The following is a 23,873-nucleotide window of genomic DNA, read 5'->3' as shown; positions in this document are numbered from 1 at the left end:
TAATTCGTTATTGAGAGAGAGAGAGAAGGCCCCCGTGCTGTCAGCACAGCCTGACACAGGCCTTGAACTCCTGAACCATGAAATCATGACCTAAGCTGAAGTCAAGAGTTGGATGCTTAACTGAGTGAGCCACCCAGATGCCCCACAAGTAGGTTTTTGTTTGTTTGTTTTGTTTTATTGTTTAATAAAATTGTCTCCTCAAAACTTAAGTATGTGGAAAGTAGTCTACAGAATTTGTCGTCTCTGCCATACACCATTTTTGCTGTGGATGAAAATGAATAAGCAACTCTGGAAACCAAGGTCCTTTGGGAACATAAAAACTCTTGTAGCTATTAATGGATTTAATTGTATTTCCTCTCTGTCACCAAAATGTGCAATAAATTGTTTATGCCCTTGTCTTTAATGGGGAGAAGTGTTCATTAACTGTATGTAATTATCATTATCGCTTTGTTTTTATTACTTGTAGATAATCCCCTCTATCTTTCCTTTAGAAAAACTTATAAAAAAAGGATAGCTATAATACTATTAAATATTACCCATTAATCTTTTTGGTGAGCTTTTTCTCTCCATGGAGAAAAAGGAAATTATCATTTCATTGTGGGGTGAATTTGGGCTTGAAATGGGACATGATCTCCTAAACTAAGATTTGTCATAAAATTAGTTTGGCATGCTTTGGACTTAGGCCAAGTGATATGTTTACTTAAGTTCAGCAAGGGCCTCGTTCTCAGGCAGCCTCACTGATGAATGAATGCATGTCTCAGTTGGTGAGGCTTCATCTTATTTGAGTCCATTTAAGATAACATTTTTAGAAAAATGTTTGGAATGATGGCTCTCTTTGGGTTTTGTTTTGTTTTGCTTTGCTTTGTTTTGTTTGATGCTCATTCAGGTATTTCCTCCTATTCTTATCACTGTAGGAAAGTCAGCAAATTGCTATAATCTGTTTAAAACCATATGCCAAAAATGTTTTGACTTTAGAATTTGGTTTCTTATTTGGCTTTACTTCATCATGTGGATTTGGATAAGTCTCTTTAACTCTTCCTCTACCTAATAGTCATGTAGTCAGCAAATAACTGTCGAGTATACATCATATGCTGGTCACTATTTCAGACACTGAGGAGAGAACAGTTAATAAAAGAGACACAATCTCAGCTCTTGTGGGGGTTACCTTCTAGGTGGGCAACAGACCATAAGCAGATGAATGAGCAAATGATAGGGTATGTCTGGTGGGGAAAAGTAAGGTAGGAAAGGGGGTTAAATGGGGCAGAGAGAGAGATAGTTTTTTTTTTTTTTTTTTTCAACGTTTATTTATTTTTTGGGACAGAGAGAGACAGAGCATGAACGGGGGAGGGGCAGAGAGAGAGGGAGACACAGAATCGGAAACAGGCTCCAGGCTCTGAGCCATCAGCCCAGAGCCCGACGCGGGGCTCGAACTCACAGACCGCGAGATCGTGACCTGGCTGAAGTCGGATGCTTAACCGACTGCGCCACCCAGGCGCCCCGAGAGAGATAGTTTTAAATAAGGTGTTCTACAAGATCTCAGAGAGGGGGAACAGTCCTTGTGGAGCACACATTTAAGCAAGCCAGTAGAGGGGACAGCAAGAACTGGTAGGTTCCAGAAACATCCAAGAGGCCAGTGCACTTGAGCCAAATGAATGAGGAGTGAGTAAGCAAAGGGGACCCAGATCTTATAGACCATTGTAAGACTTAGCTTTGACTTTGAGTGAGATGGGAAGCCTTTAGAGGTTTTAGCCACAGAAGAGGCATGATAATGACTTTCATATTAAAATACCCACTGACCGCTATGTATAGAATAGTCTATAAAGAAGGGTAGGGTGAAAGCAGGGAGTCTAGGTAGAGGTGTTGTGATGATGTCGTGGGAGCTAATATTGGCTTGGAACAGGTTGGTAGAGGTGGAGGAAAAGAGAATTCATCAGATTCTAGGTATATTTTCAAGCCTAAAGGATTTGTTTATGGGTTGGATTTGGGGTATGATGGAGCAAAAGGATTCAAAGATGACTTGAAAATTTCATTAACTTCCTTGTGTTGGTTTTCTGATTTTTATAAAAAAATTTACTATTATTGTCACCACTTTATCTTGCTTAAGTGACATTATATAAGAATGAGATCTGTATAACTGAACTCGTCAAGGTTCTTGAGGGAGTTTGTTTCTACTTTTTTTTAAATTATTTTTTTAATGTTTTATTTATTTATTTATTTTTATTAAATTTTTTTTTCAACATTTATTTATTTTTGGGACAGAGAGAGACAGAGCATGAACGGGGGAGGGGCAGAGAGAGAGGGAGACACAGAATCGGAAACAGGCTCCAGGCTCTGAGCCATCAGCCCAGAGCCTGACGCGGGGCTCGAACTCACGGACCGCGAGATCATGACCTGGCTGAAGTCGGACGCTTAACTGACTGCGCCACCCAGGCTCCCCTATGTTTTATTTATTCTTGAGAGAGAGAGAGAGAGCATGAGTGAGGGAGGGACAGGGAGAGAGCAGGACACAGAATCCGAAGCAGGCTCCAGTCTCTGAGCTATCAGCAGAGCCCAATGTGGGGCTCAAACCCACAAGCGGTGAGATCATGACCCGAGACAAAGTCGGACGCTCAACCGGCCGAGTCACCCAGGCGCCCCTGTTTCTACTTTTGCCATTTGCAATTAATTGGGAATAAATTTCCTTGGGAATTTACTGGGAGATGGAATAATCGATAGACTGGCAACTGATTGTGTTAATAAGTTAGATTAATTTCTTTTAGTGCTTAGGTCATCATGAAGCTATGATGGAGCAGCTGAGTCTCAACATCCCTGATTTTTCTGCTGTCATGCTTGCTTGGTCTGGTATCTCCTCTGTGATCCTTATTTATTTGATGGGTTTTAATGAGGGAGATCTGTTGCAGAAGCTATTGATACCTATAGCACATGTTCTTTGTCACTAACCCAGTGAAACTGAAAAGTCAAAAATATGTTTTTGTTTTTTGTTTTTTTTAATGAGTAATGTTCAACAGCAGACAGCCTGTCTGTGCTTCCTGGGAGCTGCTCTGTAAGGAGGAATCCTGCTGCAGAATGATCTAATTTGTATAATCTTGAAGGTGGAGCTATTTTTAAAAGAGAACAGGAAAATAATGGAGTCCTTTGCTTGTGAATGCCAAACTGGATCTTACTGATTTAAAAGGAAAGAAGCTTAGTTAGATCTTGTAGTTTGAACTCTTATTTCCCTTTTATTCTGTTTACCATGTCTAGATCAAATTTATGATAGATATATTTAGGAACTGCTTTTGGAGTGGCACCTGGGCACCCTTTTTTTTTTTTTGACATTTTAGGTAAGTATATTACTTAACTTGTGATTTGGATAATGTGAGTCACGTACAAGAGCAGATATTAAACTCAGGAATTAGAACTTATGGCCCTTTTTCTATCCTGAAATGAAATTCCCGGATAATAAAGCTTACCAACATGTCTACGATATCTTAACTGCAATATGAAGGAAAGATAAAAGGAAGGCTCTTTGTAATGCAATCTGTATTTCTATATGTGAATTCTCAGAAGACATTTGTAAATGGCATGGCACGTCAGAAACCATAGCTGTCAGGTGCTTGCAGGTACACATAGTTTTTCCTCTGTAAATATGACACCTATAAATAGAGACTGATACAGGTATATTGCGTGGGTGACTCAGATAATATGTGGCAATGCCATTGGTGATATGATTTTCTAGAATTCTGAATAAATCTTCATAAAGTTCTGAACAGAACAATATACAGCCCTTCCTGTATACACATAGTAGTTACATTCCTGGAAAGTTCCTTATAAAATGATGAAAAAACTGAAATTTCTGTGCAAAATCTATTTAGATACAGACTTAGGTCATTATAAGATAATTATTTACATATATATACATATATGTCTGGTGGGACCAAAGGCAAATTTATTATGAATCTAATGAAGCTTAAGCTTTAAGGCTTTTCGTGTGCACAGGTTACCTCATGGCCCTATACCAAATTACAAAAAAATACAACCTTTTATTGAAGTATAATCTATACTTAGAAAAGTATACATAATAAGTACAGTTAATGAATTTTTACACACTGGACATACCCACATAATTAGCATCCACATCGGGAAACAGAACATTGCCAACAACCCAAAACATTGCCTTGCCCGCTTCTAATCACTACCTCTCCCCCTACCAAAAATGACAAGTATCCTAGCTTATAGCAGTGTAAGGCAAGTTTTGCCTGCCTTTGTACTTCATATGTGTACACTCTTGTATCTGACTTTGTTCAACATGATGTTTGTGTGATTCATCCACATTGTTGCATGTAGTTGCAGTTCATGTATTCTTGTTGTGTAGTGTTCCCTGTGTGAATATATCACAGGTTATTTAACCATTCTGTGGTAATGGTCATGGAAAATTTCCAGTTTGAGGTGATGATGTATGGATAGTGCTGCTGTGAACATGCTTGTACATGTTTATTGGTTGATATAAGCACTCATATATTTCATTTCCTTTCCTTTGAGTATATAAGCAGGAGTGGAATTGCCAGATCGTGGGGTATGTGTATGCTCGGCTTAGCAATATGAGAGTTCCAGTTGTACCACATCTCCACCAAAAGGTGGTATTCTTTCTTTTTTGTTTTAATCCTTCTGGTTAGGGGTAAAATGGTTTCTCCAGTGTTTTTAATTTGCATTTCCCTCAAGATGTTGAATACTTTTTCATAAGCTTATTAGCTATCTGGATATTCTCTTTTATGAATTGTCTATTCAGGTTGTTTGCCCATTTTGCTATTGGGTTGTCTCTGTATCTTATTGACTTACAGTTCTTCTTCTTACAAATATCTGCTTATACCCCCATGGATTGCCTATTTATTTATTTAGCCTTTTTGCTCTTTTAATGGTGTCTTTCACTTAATTTTTTTCCACTTCATTTTTTTTAAATGTTTATTTATTTTGAGAGAGAGAGGGAGAGAGAGAGGGAGGGAGAGAGAGAGAGAAGGAGAGCATGAACAGGGGAGGGGCAGAGAGAGATGGAGAGAGAATCCCAAGCAGGCTCCATGCTGTCAGTGCAGAGCCTGATGTGGGGTTTGATCTCACAAACTGTGAGACCGTGTTCTGAGCCAAAATCAAGTTAGACACTTAACCAACTGGGCCACCCAGACGCACTTTCACTTCATTTTTTTTAAGTAGGTGCCACACCCGGTGTGGAACCCAATGCATGGCTTGAACTCACGACCCTGAGATCAAGACCTGAGCTGAAATCAAGAGTTGGATGCTTAACTGACTGAGCCACCCAGGCACCCCAGTGGTGTCTTTTGATGAACAGAAATTATTAATCTTAATTTAGTCCAATTTATCAATTTTCCCAGTTACATTTAGTGCCTTTTATGTCCTCTTTAAGAAATCTTAGCCTACCTCAGTATCATGAAGGTGTTCACTGATGCTTTCTTTTAAAAGCTGTATTGTTTTACTTTTTACAGTTAAATTTACAGTCCATATGGAAATGATATTTGTGTGTGGTGTAAGGGTTAAGATATATTTTCTTCCACATGGATATTCAGTTAACCCTGCAACATTTATTTAAAAAAATTTTTTTTTAAATGTTTATTTGAGAGAGACCAGAGACAGAGCGTGAATGTAGGAGGGGCAGAGAGAGGGGACACAGAATCTGAAGCAGGCTCCAGGCCCTGAGTTGTCAGCACAGAGCCCAGAGCGGGACTCGAACTCATGAACTGTGAGACCATGACCTGAGCCGAAGTCAAACGTTCAACTGACTGAGCCACCCAGGCGCTCCTGAATCATTTATTTTTTTATGACTTTTTAAAAATGTTTATTTATCTTGAGAAAGAGATAAGTAAAGACCGAGCAGGGGAAGGGCAGAGAGAGAGGGAGACGGGGAATCCCAAGCAGGCTCCGCACTGTCAGTATGGAGCCCAATGCAGGGCTCAAGCTCAAGAACCGTGAGATCATCACCTACATTGAAATCAAGAGTTGCATGCTTAACTGAATGAGCCACCCAGACACCCCCACCCTCCCTGCATCATTTATTTAAAAAGATTATCTTTTTTCCACTGCTCTGCATCGTAAATCACATGATGTTTTACATGTGGGTCTATTTTAGACTTTCTGTTTTGTATATGGGTGAGTCTGTCCATGCTTACACTAATGTTCCATGTCTCTATTACTATATCTTTATAATAGGCCTGTTACCTGGTGGTATAAGTTTTCCAGCTGTGTGTTCATGATTGCCTTGACTAGTCTTTGCTCTGTTGCATTTCCTTAGAAATTTTAGACCCAGCTTTTCAATTTCCTTTGTTTTTGAGAATTGTATTAGGATTGCTCTGAATCTGTGGATTAATTTGGAGAGAGTTGAAATCCTTAAAATATTGTCTTTCAATTAATGGATATATGTACCTCCATTTACTTAGATCGTCTTTAATTGATTCTGCACTTATTTGTGTAGAAATATTGTACATCTTTCTTTAGATGTAGTCCTACATATTTGGTATTTTAAAATTCTAGACCTAATTTTGTAATTGTGAACTTGTATGCTTTTTCTTATACAGGACCCTTCAAATGAAATAAGCTTTAGGCACTCTGAAACCTGGTTCTCCCTTTAGGTGGAATGCTTTCACTTACATGAATGTTGGAAACATGTAGAAGGTAGTCATATCTTAGTTGTGCAAGACTCACAGGGATTATGGGTTGTAGGATGTCTGGCATTCTTGGTTTTTCCACCATTAAATGTCAGTAAAGTTCCCAATCATTGTGACAATCCGGAAAGCACCTTAGAGGCATTACTACCATCATTACTATATTAAGACTCACTTAAAAAATTTTTTTTGATGTTTATTTACTTTTGAGAGAGACAGAGTGCAAGTGGATGAGGGCAGGAAGAAAGGGAGATACAGAATCCGAAGTAGGCTCCAGGCTCTAAGCTGTCTGCACAGAGCCTGACGTGGGGCTCAAACTCCTAAACCATGAGATCATGACCTGAGCCTAAGTCAGATGCTTAACCTACTGACCCACCCAGGCATCTCAAGACTCACTTATTACAACATTTTGTGTTTTGATTATAGTTATCATAGCCCATAAATGTAAGTGTGCTTGAATGTCCTCAAATATGTTGACCTTTTGTTTGTTTAGGAAGAGACCTAAGCGAACAGTTTCTTTTCTTTTCTTTTTTTAAATATTTATTTATTTATTTTGGAGACAGTACAAGTAGGGGAGGGGCAAAGAGAGGGGGAAAGAGGATCCAAAGTGGGCTCTATGCTGACAGGCTGTCAGCACAGAGACCAACGCGGGGCTTGAACTCAGGAACTGTGAGATCATGACTTGAGCCAAAGTCAGATATTTAACTGGCTGAGCCATCCAGGTGCCCCAAGCCAGTAGTTTCAAATGTTGCCATCTATAATCTAGACTTTAAAAATTAGCAAATGATTCATCTTCACAAACTTCTGTTTGCATAAATATACTGGTAGAGTGGATTGAACACTGGCTGTGGAGCCAGAAGAATTAAGTCTTCCTTTAATGAAAACTCTGTGATTTGGGATTAAGTTACCTTTTAATCTTCAATCTTCTCATTAGAATGGAAAGAAATAAAATAACTGCCTAGCTGACTATTCAAGATTGTTGGGAAGAACAGATGAGACAGTTTGTCTTAGAGTACAATAGAAATGCCATTGATGTTGATTTGTGAGTTTGGGACAGTTAGCACAGTCACCAAGGTGAAGCCTCTTAAATAGGCTGGATCTGCTCCACTGGGGTTCTTCTCGCATGGTCACTATAGCAATAAGTTGGTGGAAAGTGGTGTCTGTTTTCTAAAAGCTTGTGTGTTTATAGGAAGGTAAAAAGATCACTACTCTGTTGTGATTCCTATATCTTAATTTTGGTTTTCAGAATGAAAGTAGGCAAACCACTCACTTTCCATTTCCTTCATGATCTTACTGCTTAGAAATGCTTTGAAGATTATGGTAAAATCAACGCAAGTTTTATGTTCCTCAGTGAAAGTTTCCATGTGAATATAGGTGATACATTATTATAATTAAATCCTTATCCATATTAATTCACTATATGGTTTTCTAGCCAGTGGATTGAGAAATGCCTGGCCTACTACTGAATAAAAAGGTGATAAGACCTTGAAATGTAGTTGTGAGAGAGGAAGGATACTATCTCTGCGATTTTAATATGGAATATACATAATACTCAAATGATGCTGAATTTCAGTATGTTTCCCCCATGGTTAATATTCTCTCTAGACTGCAGCTGCTGCTGCTGCTGCTGCTGCTGCTGCTTCTTCTTCTTCTTCTTCTTCTTCTTCTTCTTCTTCTTCTTTTAAATGTTTATTTATTTTTGAGAGAGAGAAAGAGTGCTGGGGGGGGGGGCAGGGAGGGGCAGAGAGAGGGAGACAATCTGAAGCAGGCTCCGGGCTCTGTGCTGTCAGCATGTGGGGCTCGAACCCACAAATTGTTGAGATCATGACCTGTGCCAAAGTCGGACACTTAACAGACTGAGCCACCCAGGTGCCCCTAGACTTCTTATACAGTTAGATGCTTCTTTTAGTTGTGTTTTGGTTTCATTTAAGTGTCAGTACTTGATTATTTTCCTGTTTTGTTATATTTTAGTTTAGTTTAGATATTTTGAGAGAGACAGACACAGATCAAGTGGTGGAGAGACAGAGAGAGAGGGAGAGTGTGGATCTCAAGCAGGCTTCATGCTGCCGATGCAGAGCCTGATGTGGTGGGGTTTGAACTCGCGAAACCACAACATCATGACCTCAGCTGAAGCCAAGAGTTGGATGCCTGACCGATAGAGCCACCCAGATACCCCTTCCTACCTGGTTTTATTAATTTTTTAAAGTTTATTTATTTTGAGAGAGAGAGAGAGAGAATGTGTGTGCACATGTGCGTGTATGTGAGAGGGGCAGGAAGAGAGGGAGACACAGAATTCCAAGGAGGCTCCATGATGTCAGCTGTGAGATCAAGACCTAAGTCGAAATCAAGAGTCAGATGCTTAACTGAGTGAGCCATCCAGGCACCCCAGCCTGGTTTTATATTTTAATAGTCCACTTCCCCCTAATAGTTTTTTTTCCTTGTTGTATTTATTTTTAATCAGTGTTATACATATATTTTGGAGAGTCAGGTAGTTCTACAAGCCTTGTTTCTGAGACAGTCTTTTTTTATGGTGAATTCCATATGTGGAAGATCGCCACCATCACCACATTCTCCCAATAAAAGTGTAATTTTGGTTTTTATTATTATGACAATAGAAAGGCAAGTCACTGTTCAGTCATGTAGTAAACTGTGATTTTCCTTTCCTGGCCAACTTTTAATTTTTCCTAACAATAATTGTTTTTTTTTTTAATTTTTGTTTAATAATAGCTAACATTGAGTGCCTGATATATATTAGGTGCTGTTCTAATTGCTGTGTGTGTGTTAACTCATTTAATTATCAAATAGGTAGAGAGGTTAGGTAACTTGCCCAAGAAAGTAACATAGCCAGAGTCTAAACCTTGGCAGTGCAGCCTCAGAATCTGTTCTTTTAATTACCATGCTAAACTCTCTTTTCTATTAATATGTACATGAGTATTTCTTTTTTAGAAGTAAATTTAAGTGCAGTAAAATGCACAGATCTTGAGTTTATAGCTTGGTGAGTTTTGACAAATATATACATTTATGTAATCAATACTTGAATCAATATATAGAACATACTGATTACTTGCAGTCAGTCCCCACCTCTCATAGGCAGTAACTGTTCTGGTTTATATCACCAGAGATTAATTGGTATGTTCTTGAACCTCATATAAATGGAATCATATACAGTAAGATGTGTTTTTGTGTTGACCTTCTTTTGTCAGATTCATCCATGTCATGTGTGTTAGTAGTTCATTCTTTTTTGTTGCCAAGTAGTATTTCATTGAAAAAGAGACTACAATTTGTTTATATGTTTTTCTGTTGATGGACACAGAGGTTGTTTACAGTTTTTGGCTTTTATGAATAAAACTGCTATGAGTTTTCTTGTACAAGTCTTTATATGGGCATATATTTTCATTTCTTTGTGGGTAGATATGTAGGAGTAAAATGGTAGGTCTCAGTGTAGCTATTTGTTTAACTTTATAAGAAACTGCCATTTTACCAAAAGTGATTGTGTTAGTTTACATTCCTACTTGGTGTGGCAGACAGATTCTAAGGTGGCCCCCATGCCCCATCTCTTGGCATTTATGCCTAATGTAATTCCCTCCCCTTGAATATGGGTGGGACTTGTTCCTTCCTAATAGGCTATGACAAGAGTGACAAGATATACATCGTTATGTGTATGTGATGATGTTACATCAGATTGTAATGGCTATATTGTGAGGACACTCTCTCCTTGCCAGCTTTGAAGAAGCAAGTTGCCATGTTGTGAGCTACCTATGGAGAGGGCCGTATGGCAGGGAGCTGAGGGTAGCTTCAAGTTCACAGTCAGCAAAAACGCATGGTCCTCAGTCCAGTAGCCCACAAAGAACTGAATGCTGCCAATATCCATGTGAGCTTGGAAACTTAAGCCTCTCTTGAGACCATAGCCCCAGCCAACAGCTTGGTTGAAATCTTATTGAGGACCCACTTAAACTGTGCTTGGACTTCTAACCCATTGAAACTGTGAGATAATAAATGCCTGTTGTTTTAAACTGCTAAGTTCGTGGCACTGTTATTACACAGCAGTAGATAACTAAGACTAGTAATGTATGAAAGCTCCCATTGCTCCACATCCCTACTAGCATTTAGTTTGTCAGTCTTTAAAAAAATTTTTTTTAAATGTTTATTTATTTTTGAGAGACAGAACACGAGCACGGGAGGGGCAGAGAGAGACGGAGACACAGAATCAGAAGCAGCCTCCAGACTCTGAGCTGTCAGCACAGAACCTGACGTGGGGCTCGAATTCACGAACCGTGAGATCGTGACCTGAGCCCAAGTCGGTGCTCAGTGACTGAGCCACCCGGGCACCCCAAGTTTTGTCAGTCTTTTTAATTAGCCATGGTCATGGGTGCGAAATGGTAACTCCCTCTCATTTAATTTGCATTTCTTTTTTTTATTTTTAAGTTTTTTGTTTTTAGAGAGAGAACACATGCATGAGCGGGGAAGGGGCAGAGAGAGAGGGAGAGAGAGAGAGAATCCCAAGCAGGCTCTGCACTGTCATCATGGAACCTAATACAGGGCTTGACCTCCCAAACTGCGAGATCATGAGCTGAACCAAAACCAAGAGTTGGATTCTTAACCGACTGAGCCACCCAGGCACCCCTAATTTGCCTTTTTTTTTTTTAATTTTTTTTTCAACGTTTATCTATTTTTGGGACAGAGAGAGACAGAGCATGAATGGGGGAGGGGCAGAGAGAGAGGGAGACACAGAATCGGAAACAGGCTCCAGGCTCCGAGCCATCAGCCCAGAGCCTGACGCGGGGCTCGAACTCACGGACCGCGAGATCGTGACCTGGCTGAAGTCGGACGCTTAACCGACTGCGCCACCCAGGCGCCCCTAATTTGCCTTTCTTTAATATGACAGTGAGTACCTACTGACTGGCCATTTGGACAGATACCTTTTCTGTGAAAAATCTGTTTAAATCTTCCCTGTTTTATAAATTGGCATGTTTGTCTTTTAATAATTTATTTGTAGCAGTTATTTATATCTTACAGATCAGGTCCTTTTAGATACGTGTGTGTATATGTGAGTGTGTGTGCATGCATGTGTGTGCATCTGATATACACAGGCATATCTCAGAGATATTGTGGATTTAGTTCCAGACCACCCCACTGATACAAATATTGCAAGAAAGGGAGTCAAATGAATTTTTTGGTTTCCCAATAGATGTTAAAGTTGTGTTCATAGTCTATTAAGTGTGCAATACCATTATGTCTAAAAAACAACGTAAATACCTCGATTTAGAAATACTTTATTGCTGGGCGCCTTGAGTGGCTCAGTCAGGTTAAGTGTCTGACTTTAGATTTTGGCTCAGGTCGTGATCTCACAGTTTGTGAGAATGTGTTGGGCTCTGTGCTGACAGTGAAGAGCCTGCTTGGGATTCTCTTTACCTCTCTCTCTGCCCCTCCCCTGCTCAAGAGCGTGCGTGCACGTGCACTCCTTCTCTGTCTCAAAATAAATAAACATTAAAAAAAATACTTTATTGCTAAAAAAATGCTAACCATTACCTGAGCTTTTAGCAAGTCATAATCACTGATTACAGATCACCATAACAAATATAATAATAACAAAAGAGCTTGAAATATTGAGAGACTTACCAAAATGTGACAGAGACAGAAAGTGAGCAAGTACATTTGGAAAATGGTATGGACAGACTTGGTTGACACTGGGTTGTTACAAACCTTACATTCGTAAAAAATATTTTATCTGTGAAGCGCAGTAAAATGAAATATACTTGTACTATTTTCTTCCAGTCTGTGATTGGGAGGAACTTCCACATTCCTCTCACTTCAGCCAGATTCCCAAACTGTTAATATTTTACCATATTTACTCTATTAGACTATCTTTCTCTAAATTGGTTTTTCTGAGCCATTTGAAGTTTCGTATGTGTTGTCCTGTGATTCCATACTATTTCTGTGTGTATTTTCCCCAGTCAAGGGCACTCCTAATTAACTACTACATATCTAAGTCAGATAATTAACATCGATAAAAACCTACTCCTTTAGCAGCAGGCCCTGTTCACATTTTGCCAGCTGCCCCAACAATGTTTCCTTTTCCATTTTGGTCCAGGATCCCAGTGCAGAACATGCAGTGGACTTCATTGTCATGTCCTCCATGTCCTTCAGCCTGCAGTAACCCCTTAGTCTTTTACTGTCATTTTTGTCCTCAACAGTCCTATATTCAGGAGGATGATCTGCAAGCTGAATCCATTAATATTTCCTCATGACCAGACTCAGGTCATGATTTCTTGGCAAAAATATCATAGAAATGATGTGTAATATTCTCAGTACTTCATATCAAGGGACACACGATATTAAGCAATCCCATTACCAGTGATGTTAACCTTGATCATCTGGTCATGTTGGTGGCTGCCAGTTATCTCTGCTTTTCTTCACTGTAAAGTCATTGTTTTTCTTTTTATAACTGACAAGTATTTTATGTGTAGACAGTTTGAGATTATGCCAGTATATTATTCCTCATCAGATTCAAGCTACCAGCATTACTGTCCTCCCTAAATCAGCAGCCATGATATGTTTGCCAAGTGATGATTTTTGTTTGTTTCCATTATGCCTTCTGCATTTATAAATTGGCCTTCTGCTGTAAAGATGAGCTTTCTCATTCCTTCCCTCCCCACCTTTCTTTCAGTATGGACTCAGATTTATGATTTATTCATTGAGTTGTAATTTGTTAGTATTATTATTTATTTTGATGCTCAGATTACTCCAGTTTTGGTCAGCTGGAGCCCTTTCAAGCTGTTTCCCTTTTATATGTCCTTATCATTCTTTGAGCACTTCTAGATTTCTAGAACAACAGGATGTTCCAGGGTCATCTTGTATTTTCCCTGCCCTATCCCTGGAATCAGCCATTTCTCTAAGGAGTCCAGGTTCTTTTCATGGAGGATGGTATTTAGAAACCAACATTTGAGGGTTTGTTGTGCTCAGTGCTTTAGGATGTCATTGCTTTTAGGTGCTCTTTGCAGACAGAGCCCAGAAATATAGGTATGTATGTACAGCTCTCTCTCTCTCTCTCTCTCTCTCTCTCTCTCTCTCTCTCTCTCTCATTTCTTTCTTTATCTATTTCTGTATATATCTTTAAAAGCCGTGCATTCAAACTAGTATCTTATTTACTTGTTTGTTTAATTAGAGAGAGAGCATGTGCAGAGGGGGAAAGGGGGGAGAGGGAGAGAGAAAGAGAATCTTAAGCAGGCTCCCCACTCAACATGGAGCCCAATGTGGGGCTCAATCCCACGACCCTGGGATCACAACCTGAGCCGAAATCAAGAGTTGGATGCTCAACTGACTGAGCCACCAGATGCCTGTCAAGCTCATATCTTTAATTTCAACATAATACCTTGGGTTTCTCTCTAGCCTTACCACTTTTCATGTTTGTAAGTACCTTTTTTCAAGAATGAGAAATCTGGCTTTCATTAGTCTCAGAATATTTATTTATTTGCTCAATTCATTAACTTATTTGCTTATTGTAATTGACCTCCCAACCACCCTGGCCTTCTCCATTTGCCATGTATGTACCCCACTTGAGTACCTTGTGTCCTTGAACACTAGCAGACAGAAGCAGGAAAACAGAGAAATGGTAAACTTCTTTTTTTTTTTTTTTTTTTTTCTAATTTTTTTTTCAACGTTTATTTATTTTTGGGACAGAGAGAGACAGAGCATGAACGGGCGAGGGGCAGAGAGAGAGGGAGACACAGAAACGGAAACAGGCTCCAGGCTCCGAGCCATCAGCCCAGAGCCTGACGCGGGGCTCGAACTCATGGGCCGCGAGATCGTGACCTGGCTGAAGTCGGACGCTCAACCGACTACGCCACCCAGGCGCCCCGAAATGGTAAACTTCTTAACATGACTCCTAGGACAAAGAGGTGGAAAGTGAGAAGCAACCTAGTTTACTCTGTAAAATCTTAAATAGTATTTGTTCCTGTTATCTATTGTTATGTAAAAAAGCCGCTCCAAAACTTAGTCACTTGAAATATGGACAATGTTATTTTGCACACAAATCTGCAGTTTAGGCAGAGCTTGGCAAGAATTCTCTGCTCCGTTCAAGGAGCAGAATGGCTCAAAGGCTGGGTGGGAGCTGGAATCATATGTGGGCTCTTTCACTGCCATGTCTGGTGGCTAATGCTAGCTTGTTGGCTGGGACCTCAGCCAGGGCTGTGGCTAGAACATCTATAGGTGGCCTTCCATGTGGCTTTTTTCTTCTTACATCATAGTGGCTGGGTTCCAAGGGCACACATTACAAAAGAGAGCCAGGTGGAAGCCTTGTTGCCTTTTCTTACTTAGCCTATGAAGTCACAGTATCATTTTCACTGCATTCTGTTCCTTAGAAGTAAGTGCCTAAGCCCAGCCCCATATTTAAGGGGAGAGGAATTTGTTTCTACTTTTTCTTTCTTTTAATAAAAAAAATTTTTTTTGAGAGAGAGAGGGCTCAAGTGAGCGAGGAGCAGAGAGAGAATCCCAGGAGGGGCAGAGAGAGAGAGTGGAGAGAGAGAGAAGTGGGGCTTATCTGACTCAGGGCTTGAGTTCACCTGATGTGAGATCTGAACTCACAAACTGTGAGGTCATGACCTGAGCCCAAGTCAGATGTTTAATGACTGAGCCACCCAGGTGCCCCTGTTTCTACCTTTTCATGAGAGGACTGTCAAATAATTTGTAGACTTTTTTTTTTTTTAAGATTTTTGTAATTTTAAGTAATCTCTGCATTCAACATGGGGCTTGAACTCACAACTCTGAGATCAGGAGTTGCATGCTCTACCGACTAAGCCAGCCAGGTGCCCTGTAGACATGTTTTAAAATCAGTATCATATATTTTTCTGAATGAATAGAAGGTCCTTTCATTTGTACATTTGAATTTGTTTAATACTTTTCATTTTGTTTAAAACTTTAAAAAATAAATATATATATTTTTACACAGATACATAAAAGGGATCATATTTTCTATATATATTGTTTAGTGAAGTCTGTTGTTTTCTCTTTTGCTTGCCTTATTTCCCCCTTCTCTTTATTTTCTCATTTTGAATTATCTCCCTACCATGTAACTCATATCTTCATCCTTCTATATATTTTTTTCTTGTATAATATAAAAATGTATATACACATCATATAGTGGATTGGGGATATTGTTTTAAAAATAGCATCATATTGGGGAGCCTGGGTGGCTCAGTCAGTTAAGTGTCCGACTTTGGCTTAGGTCACGATCTTATGGTTCGTAAGTTTGAGCCCCATTGGGCTTGCTGTTGTCAGCACAGAGCCCGGTTTGGATCCTCTGTCCTCCTCTCTCTCTGCCCCTCCCCCCACTGGGGTGCGTGTGCATGCGCATGCGCTTGCTCTCAAAAATAAACATTGAAAAATAGAATCATAGGGGCACCTGGATGGCTCAGTCGGTTAAGCATCTGTCTTCAGCTCAGGTCATGATGTCATGGTTCGTGGGTTCAAGCCCTGCGTCAGCTCTCTGCTGTCAGCACAGAGTCTGCTTCGGATTCTCCATCTCCCTCTCTCTGCCTCTCCTCCGCCTCGCACATGCTCGCTCTTGCTCTCTCTGTCAAAAATAAACATTAAAAAATAGAATTATATTAAAATTGATTTTTGCATCTTGCTTTTCTTACTGAACACCTTGTAAAAATGCCTGTAAGTCAAGAGATTTTGTTCTACTCTTTTTAATAGCTGTGCACATATTCTGTTTTCTGATTTGGTTATTTAATTATGAAGGGATAAAGATTAGACTCAGAGAATAGGAACAAGAATAGGAATGGAGAGGGACAAGTTTTAAAGAAAAAGTGGTCAGGAATGAGGAAGAGAGAGGAGTACTCAATATTCCTGGAGTCTTAATTTTTTTTTAAATGTTTTTATTTATTTTTGAGACAGAGACAGAGCATGAGCAGGGGAGGGGCAGAGAGAGAGGGAGACACAGAATCGGAAGCAGGTTCCAGGCTCTGAGCTGTCAGCACAGAGCTCGACACGGGGCTCAAACTCACGAACTGCAAGATCATGACCTGAGCCGAAGTCGGCCGCTTCACCAACTGAGCCACCCAGGCGCCCTAATATTCCTGGAGTCTTAAAGCAGATGTGCCATCAAAGGAGACAAGGAGGGGAAAAATGGTAATGGGAAGGTGCATTGATGGCTTTTTTTTTTTTTTTTTGGAAATAAGTGTTTTTGCATTATAGTAAAATTGCCTATCAGGAAATTGGAGACACTTGGAGACATGGTAAGCACATGAGTCCATGGGCAGGATTGGAACTTACAGGCAAAGCTATAGGATAGATGATCACTTGAAAGAGTGTGGTGTCTTGCTCATTGTTTGCTATTTGTGGTAGACCCAGCAAATGAGATTTCTTCATTCCAGGCCAGGATCCTGGGTATTCACATTTTATCCATTAAGTTTTGTTTTTTTTTAAAGCTGGCCATCTTTCAGAAGCAGAGTTTTTATTTTCATTTTATATAATGTGGGTTGAGAGAACCTTTTGCTAAATATAGCAGTGTGTATTTGCTAGTCTTTCAGAGGCACTTAGGACATTTAAAATCTGAAGCCAGAGCTACCTGATTGGAACTTCTTTAATCTCTTTCACATCAAACCAACCTAGGTTCTTTGTGATAATTAGCATCATTGAATGGCTGAAGGAAGATTTTTTTCTCTCTTATGTTAGAGAGAGGATTTGCAGTATAGCTAAGTAATGGATGCATAATGAATAGGACAGACACATGATTCCACTGAAACTCTTGACCTGATAACCACTCTGATTTCATTGGGATGATGATGATGATGATGATGATGATGATTGAAAATACTAGTGGTGTTGAGGCGCCTGGGTGGCTCAGTCGGTTAAACATCTGACTTTGGCTCAGGTCATGATCTCATGGCTTGTGAGTTCAAGCCCCCCGTCGGGGTCTGTGCTGACAGCTCAGAGCCTGGAGCCTCTTCAGATTCTGTGTCTTTCTCTCTCTCTCTCTGCCCCTCCCCCGCTCATACTCTGTCTCTCAAAAATAAAGAAATATTAAAAAAAAATTTTTTAATAAAAAAAAAAAGAAAATACTAGTGGTGTTGAAGTCAGTAGTAGAGAATAATAATGCCATCTCCTTTTTAGGAACAAAAATCGTTCCCTCCCTGCCCTCTCCCCAGGCTCCAGGAATGTTGAAGGGAGTGATTGCAATTTTCTACTTGTAGTTTGGATGACTAAAGTTCAAAGCTACGGATAGCCCAAGAGCTCTATGTAAATGATCCAGTAGATATGATAAAAGTTTTTCAGATTGAATTTTGATCTGGAGTGTAAGGTGCTCCTGCTATTGTTTTTCTTTCTGGTCTCTTTGATTTTGGTCTTTTTTTCAGATAAACTTCAGCAGACAATAAAAGATCTCAATTATATGTAAAACATGTTGGGAAAGTTACAAAGATGAATGTGATATGAACCTGTCCTTAAAGAATTCACTGTCTTGGTATAAACAGCAAATAGGAGTACAAAGCAGATTGAAAGAAGTAACAAATGGAGGTACATGCTCATGTAGTACAGGAAAAAAAGACATTACTTCCTCTGTAGAATCTGGCATTTCAACTGGAATTTTTTCAACTTTCTTTCATGGAAAATTTTAAAAATAGAGAAAAATAGAGAAAATGTGCAGTGAATCCCTGTGAACTCAATACTCAGCTTCATTAACAGCTCAAGGTTGTTTCATCTGTATCCCCACTCCCTTCCCCCAGATTCACCCCTAGATTATTTTGAAATTTTTTAATGTTTATTTTTGAGAGAGAGTGAGAGAGAGAAAGAGAGCATGCGTGTGCGCACAGTGCCTGTGAGCAAGTTGGGGAGGGGCGGAGAGAGAGAGAAAGACACAGAATCCAAAGCAGGCTCCAGGCTCTGAGCTGTCAGCACAGAGCCCAATGCAGGGCTTGAACTCAAGGGCAAGATCATGACCTGAGCAGAAGTTGGAGGCTTAACTGACTGAGCCACCCTGGCGCCCCACCCCCCATTATTTTGGAGCAAATCTCAGATATCACAGCATTTCTTCTATAACAAATTTTTTTTAAATTTTTTTTTCAACGTTTATTTATTTTTGGGACAGAGAGAGACAGAGCATGAACGGGGGAGGGGCAGAGAGAGAGGGAGACACAGAATCGGAAGCAGGCTCCAGGCTCTGAGCCATCAGCCCAGAGCCCGACGCGGGGCTCGAACTCACGGACCGCGAGATCGTGACCTGGCTGAAGTCGGACGTTTAACCAACTGCGCCACCCAGGCGCCCCTCTTCTATAACAATTTTTATATATATCTCTAAAAGGCAACAACACTTTTTTTTTTCCTAAAAATGTTTATTTAGTTTTGAGAGAGAGAGAGCGGGGACAGAGGGTCCAAAACAGGTTCTGTGCTGACAACAGAGAGCCTGACGTGGGGCTTGAACTCCCTAACTGAGAGATTGTGTCCTGAGCCTAAGTGGATGCTTAACTGACAGAGCCACCCAGGTGTCCCAAGACAGGGACACATTTATTTATTTGTTTGTTTATTTAAAATGTTTTTGTTTATTTTTGAGACAGAGGTAGGGGAGGGAGAGAGTGGGGGAGGGGGAGAGAGAGAGAGGGAGACAGAATCTGAAGTGGACTCAAGGCTCTGAGTTGTCAGTATAGAGCCCGATGCGGGGCTTGGACTCATGAACCAGGAGATCATGACCTGAGCCAAAGTCAGACGCTCAACTGACTGAGCCACCCAAGCACCACTTATTTTTATTTTTTTTTAAGTTTTAATCTGTAAGTAATTTCTACACCCAGCATGGGCCTCAAACACACAATCCTGAGATCAAGAGTTGCACACTCCAGTGACTCAGCTAGCCAGGTGCCTCAGATAGGAACACTTATGAAAAATACACAACCTCAATGTTATCATCCTTCCTGAAATACTTAACAGTAAGTCCTCGATATTATCTAATTTATAGTTAGTTGAACTGGACTTTACAGAGAAGATTTTAATAGGTGGTGAATGGAAGAAAGGGAATGTGGGTTAAAGGAATAGCATATGCAAAAGCAGGGGGATGTACATAAGTGAAAGTGAAAGGTAATAAAGTGAAAGGTAATAAAAATCTGATTTGGGGATGTGGCAATGGAAGTGGAAAGGAAATGACAAAATGAGTCATTGCAGAGGAAAACTCAATGGAATTTTCCAGCTGAGGATTGCATATGTATCTTCTCTCTATTTCTGGTTAACAATGTTTGAGTGGATCTTATGAGCCATATAGAACTTGCGGGCCAAGTGTTATTCTCAGCTGGTGTTTGTTAAATAAAATTTTATTGGCCAACAGCTACATCCGTTCATTTTCACATTATCTATGAGAGCTTTCACCCTATAATGACACAGTTGGGTAGTTGCAACAGAGACCCTATGGCCTTCAAAGCCCCAGAATATTTACTGTCTGGCTTTTATAGGAAAAGTTTGCTCAGCCCTGATCTAGAAGAAACTGGTTTCTGGGTTTAGTACCCCCAGAAGACTGTGTTGAATGTATAGATTAGGAACAGCCATAGTTATGAATCAGAAGCTTTGGAATTTGTTTTGCTCTGTCTTTATCATTCACTCCATAGCTTGAGAAAGTAAGTTTCTCTAAGAATTCCTTTTTCCGTTTGTTACCTTGTTTATTGTCTTTTTCCTCCCACCCCCGCCCCCAACTAGAACTTAAACTGCGTGAAATTAGAGATCTTGTGGTTTTTTTGTTCACTACTCTATTCCCAGGGCCTGGATCAATGCTGGATACTTAGTAGGCACTCAGTAAATAATTGCTGAATAAATAATTATTGCCTTAGTCTTTTTGCTTCTCTTCTGCACTAGACACATTTAGAGCCTTTTGAGAGAATAAGAATGATATGTCTGTAGATGGCAGTGATGCTGTTAACGTAAATGTGTTATACTTTTTTCCCAACAAAGTTTAGAAAACCGCTTCATTGATACAATGGAGTAGTAAGCAGCAATTAAAACTAGTAACTACGAAGACACTAGAAATGTGGAACCATGTTTAGATGGGTCAAAATCTTACATGCACACTGCCTGTCTAAATTATATGTGGGTATAGACAAAGACTGCAAGATAATACCAACATGAAATCATTGTTTTCAGACAGTGGGTTTTGGGGTGTTTTTTTTCTCTCCAAAATTTTCTTTAATACTATTGTTTCCTCATGTTTTCAATAATGATTTTAAAATAAATAATTTTTCCATGTTTCTTTGCCTGCCCCTACCTCTGTACCATGTCCAGATATATAACCTTTAGTGTAGATCACAAATAATGCAGTAATCAGAAATAGGGGCTCATATTGAATCTCAGCATTGGAAAGGTTGATGGGTATTATGGATAGGTGTTTCTTTCACTTTATCCCATCATAAATTGTTACAGTATTCTTCCCAGCAGGAAGTATGCCTGTAAGCATCCTTGGTTAGAGCCTGATTTGAGGCTTACATTTAGAAAAAACTCCTCTTATTTAAAATAGAACATGAATAGGCAAGGTGGAAAGGAGTGGTTGGGTAAGGGTGTGTTTCTGAGAGCATGTCCCTTCTTTCCTCTTGGTCTGAGATGCACATTCTGGCTAGCTTTTCCTCTGTGCCTTAGAAAGGCAGTATTTCCTTTTGGCTGCACTCATTTGGAGTTCATTTGGTTTTCTTCCCATTTCACTTTCAGACTGCCTTTGAAAACATGGATAGGTCTTTTCTTTGTATCTCAGTTTTTCCATGTGCAAAATTGTTCTCTCTGTATCTCCCAAGAATATGATGAGTTTCCAATAGGTGTTTGTGTTTGTTCTACCAAACTACATTTCTAGGTTATATATAGCATCCCAGCCATTGCCTCGAGGCTTCATCTGAGTGTCTTGTTAGGAGCTGGAATTCTGCAGTACAAAACAAAATACAGAGGGATTCCACAATCTTAACCTCCCAAGTTTAACCAATGGGAAGATGATGAAGTACCTTTTCGCATTTAATTCAAAGTAAAAGTCAACATCCTTCTAAGTAGTCTACAAGAGCCTACCTAAAATGACTCCCTGCCTCTCTTACTAATTTGATCACCTACTGCTTCCTCATAGGTGCCTCCATTCTGTCAACAGAAATCTTGCCCTTCCTGGAAAATGTCAGACATGACCTGCTTCTTTGTCCTGCCTCTGCTGGGTAGATACACAGTTCATTCTTGCTCTTCCTCTAAGTGTTTGCCTAAGGGTCACCTTCCCAGTTAGGTCTGCCCTGAGCCCCCTGCCCCCATATCATTCCTACCTCTTTTTGTACATAGCACTTGTCAACTTCTAACACACTTTTTATATATTTTCTATATATATTTTATATATTTTTATATATTTTATATTTCCTTATAAAATATACTTATTGTTTACTATCTCCTCCACTCTGCCAACTAGAATGAAAGCTCCTCTGTGAGGGCAAGGGGTTTTGCTGTTGGATCCCTAGTGGTTAGATATGGGTCAGTTAGTTGTATGGTAAGCGCTTAGTAAATATTTGTTGAATGAGTGAAGTGGCTAGGACACTGAGTTTCACCTTCTACTTGGAATCTTCTTACTTATATGACTGTTACACCATACTACCTTGACCCCAGGGATACTGTTGTTCCCTTTTTAAAAATTTTTTTTTAATGTTTATATAATTTTCGGGAGAGAGAGAGTGAGGCAATGTGAGAGGACACAGAATCCGAAGCAGGCTTCAGGCTCTGAGCTGTCAGCTCAGATGCAGGGCTCAAACTCATGAACCATGAGATCATGACCTGTGCTAAAGTTGAATGCTCAACTGACTGAGCCACCCAGGTGCCCCTGTTTTTCCCTTTAATAAGCAAAAAGGAAAACACCTTCTCTTGGTCCTGCTTTGGCATAACTGAGATTGGCTAGAGATCTTCAGGAAATGTTTTAGTACCGAGACCAATAGGGAAATGAGTACAGAAAATGTCAGAAGTGCAACAGTCTGGCTTATGGTATATGGCTCTTGAATCTGCATAACTAGCTTGCAGGACCCACTTATAAAAAATCTAATTCTAGCATTAAAAAAAAATATATATATATATACATATATATATATATATATATATTTAGAAAGAGAGAACAACTGGGGGAAAGGAGCAGAGGGAGAGAGACAAAGAGAGACAATCCCAAGTAGGCTCCATGCTCAGCACAGAGCCTGACAAGAGGCTTGATCTCATGACCCTGGGATTGTGACCAGAGCCAAAATCAAGAGTTGGACACTCAACCGACTGAGCCACGCAGCTACCCCTCTAATTCTAGCTTTGAAGGACAAGTATTGATGTCCTTGATGTCCTGCACATGATACCATCTCATAGTCTCCTACTAAGGAGCTGCTTTCTTACAACTTACAATGAGACCAAGAGAACATCTGTATTCTAGTTTGAGTGTTGTATTAGTCATTGTGGGCTGCCATGACAAAACAACAAACATTCATTTTCTCATAGTTTTGGAGACTGGAAATCCAAGATCAAGGTGCTGTAAGGGCTGGTTTCTATTAAGACCTTTCTTCCTGACTTGGAGGCAGCCACCTTCTCACTGTGTCATCACATGGCCTTTCCTCTGTGCACACAGAGAGAGAGGGAAAGAGATGGATCTTTGGGGTCTCTTCTTATAAGGACATTAATCCTACCAGACTTCATTTAACTTTACCTCCCTAAAGGCCCTGTCTCCAAATATAGTCACATTGGAGGTTAGGCCATCAACATATGAATTTGAGGAGGGAGATACACAATTCAGTCCATAGCAAGTGTCATTTCTTTTACTGGAACAAATAACATTATGCTTCAGATGAGATGCCAAACCCATGTTAGATTCAGGGGATAGCCTGTACCTTGTCCTCATGAAGCTCAGTTTATACAGGAGACAGAGAAGGGTGATAAGTACTGTAGGGGTGTATACATGTGTCAAGGAAAGCTTCTTTGGGATGGTCGTGTATATTCTTGCACGTCTTTAAATAAATATATCCATGGTTTGTGCATAATAGCATAAAATATAGTAATATGAGGAAATCACGCATACAGTGACAAGAAGGCAGTTCCTTCGAACTCTGGGGCAAACCCTCTTTGTCTTCGCCTGGCTTTAGTCCTTTCAGCTATGGTTACTCCAGCCCCTCTTCTCAACCTCTACTTCTCAGACATTTAACTGTGTTAATTTAACAACCAATGATTTTCCTTTTCATACTCTATTGAAAATTACTGACTTTTTTTTTTTTC

The 23,873-nt window shown here is 39.9% G+C and overlaps 1 protein-coding gene across 3 annotated transcripts in view; it reads left to right on the top strand.

Moving 5' to 3' along the window:
- PACS1 (phosphofurin acidic cluster sorting protein 1) overlaps nt 1-23,873 on the top strand; it is a 155,871-nt gene that overhangs the window by 13,251 nt on the left and 118,747 nt on the right. The window lies entirely within an intron of this gene.

This window comes from Prionailurus viverrinus, chromosome D1 (genome assembly GCF_022837055.1).
Source record: "Prionailurus viverrinus isolate Anna chromosome D1, UM_Priviv_1.0, whole genome shotgun sequence".
Classification (NCBI taxonomy): Eukaryota; Metazoa; Chordata; class Mammalia; order Carnivora; family Felidae; genus Prionailurus; species Prionailurus viverrinus.
The sequence above is the reverse complement of the archived record's forward strand: the minus strand, read 5'-3'. Positions and strand labels throughout refer to the sequence as shown.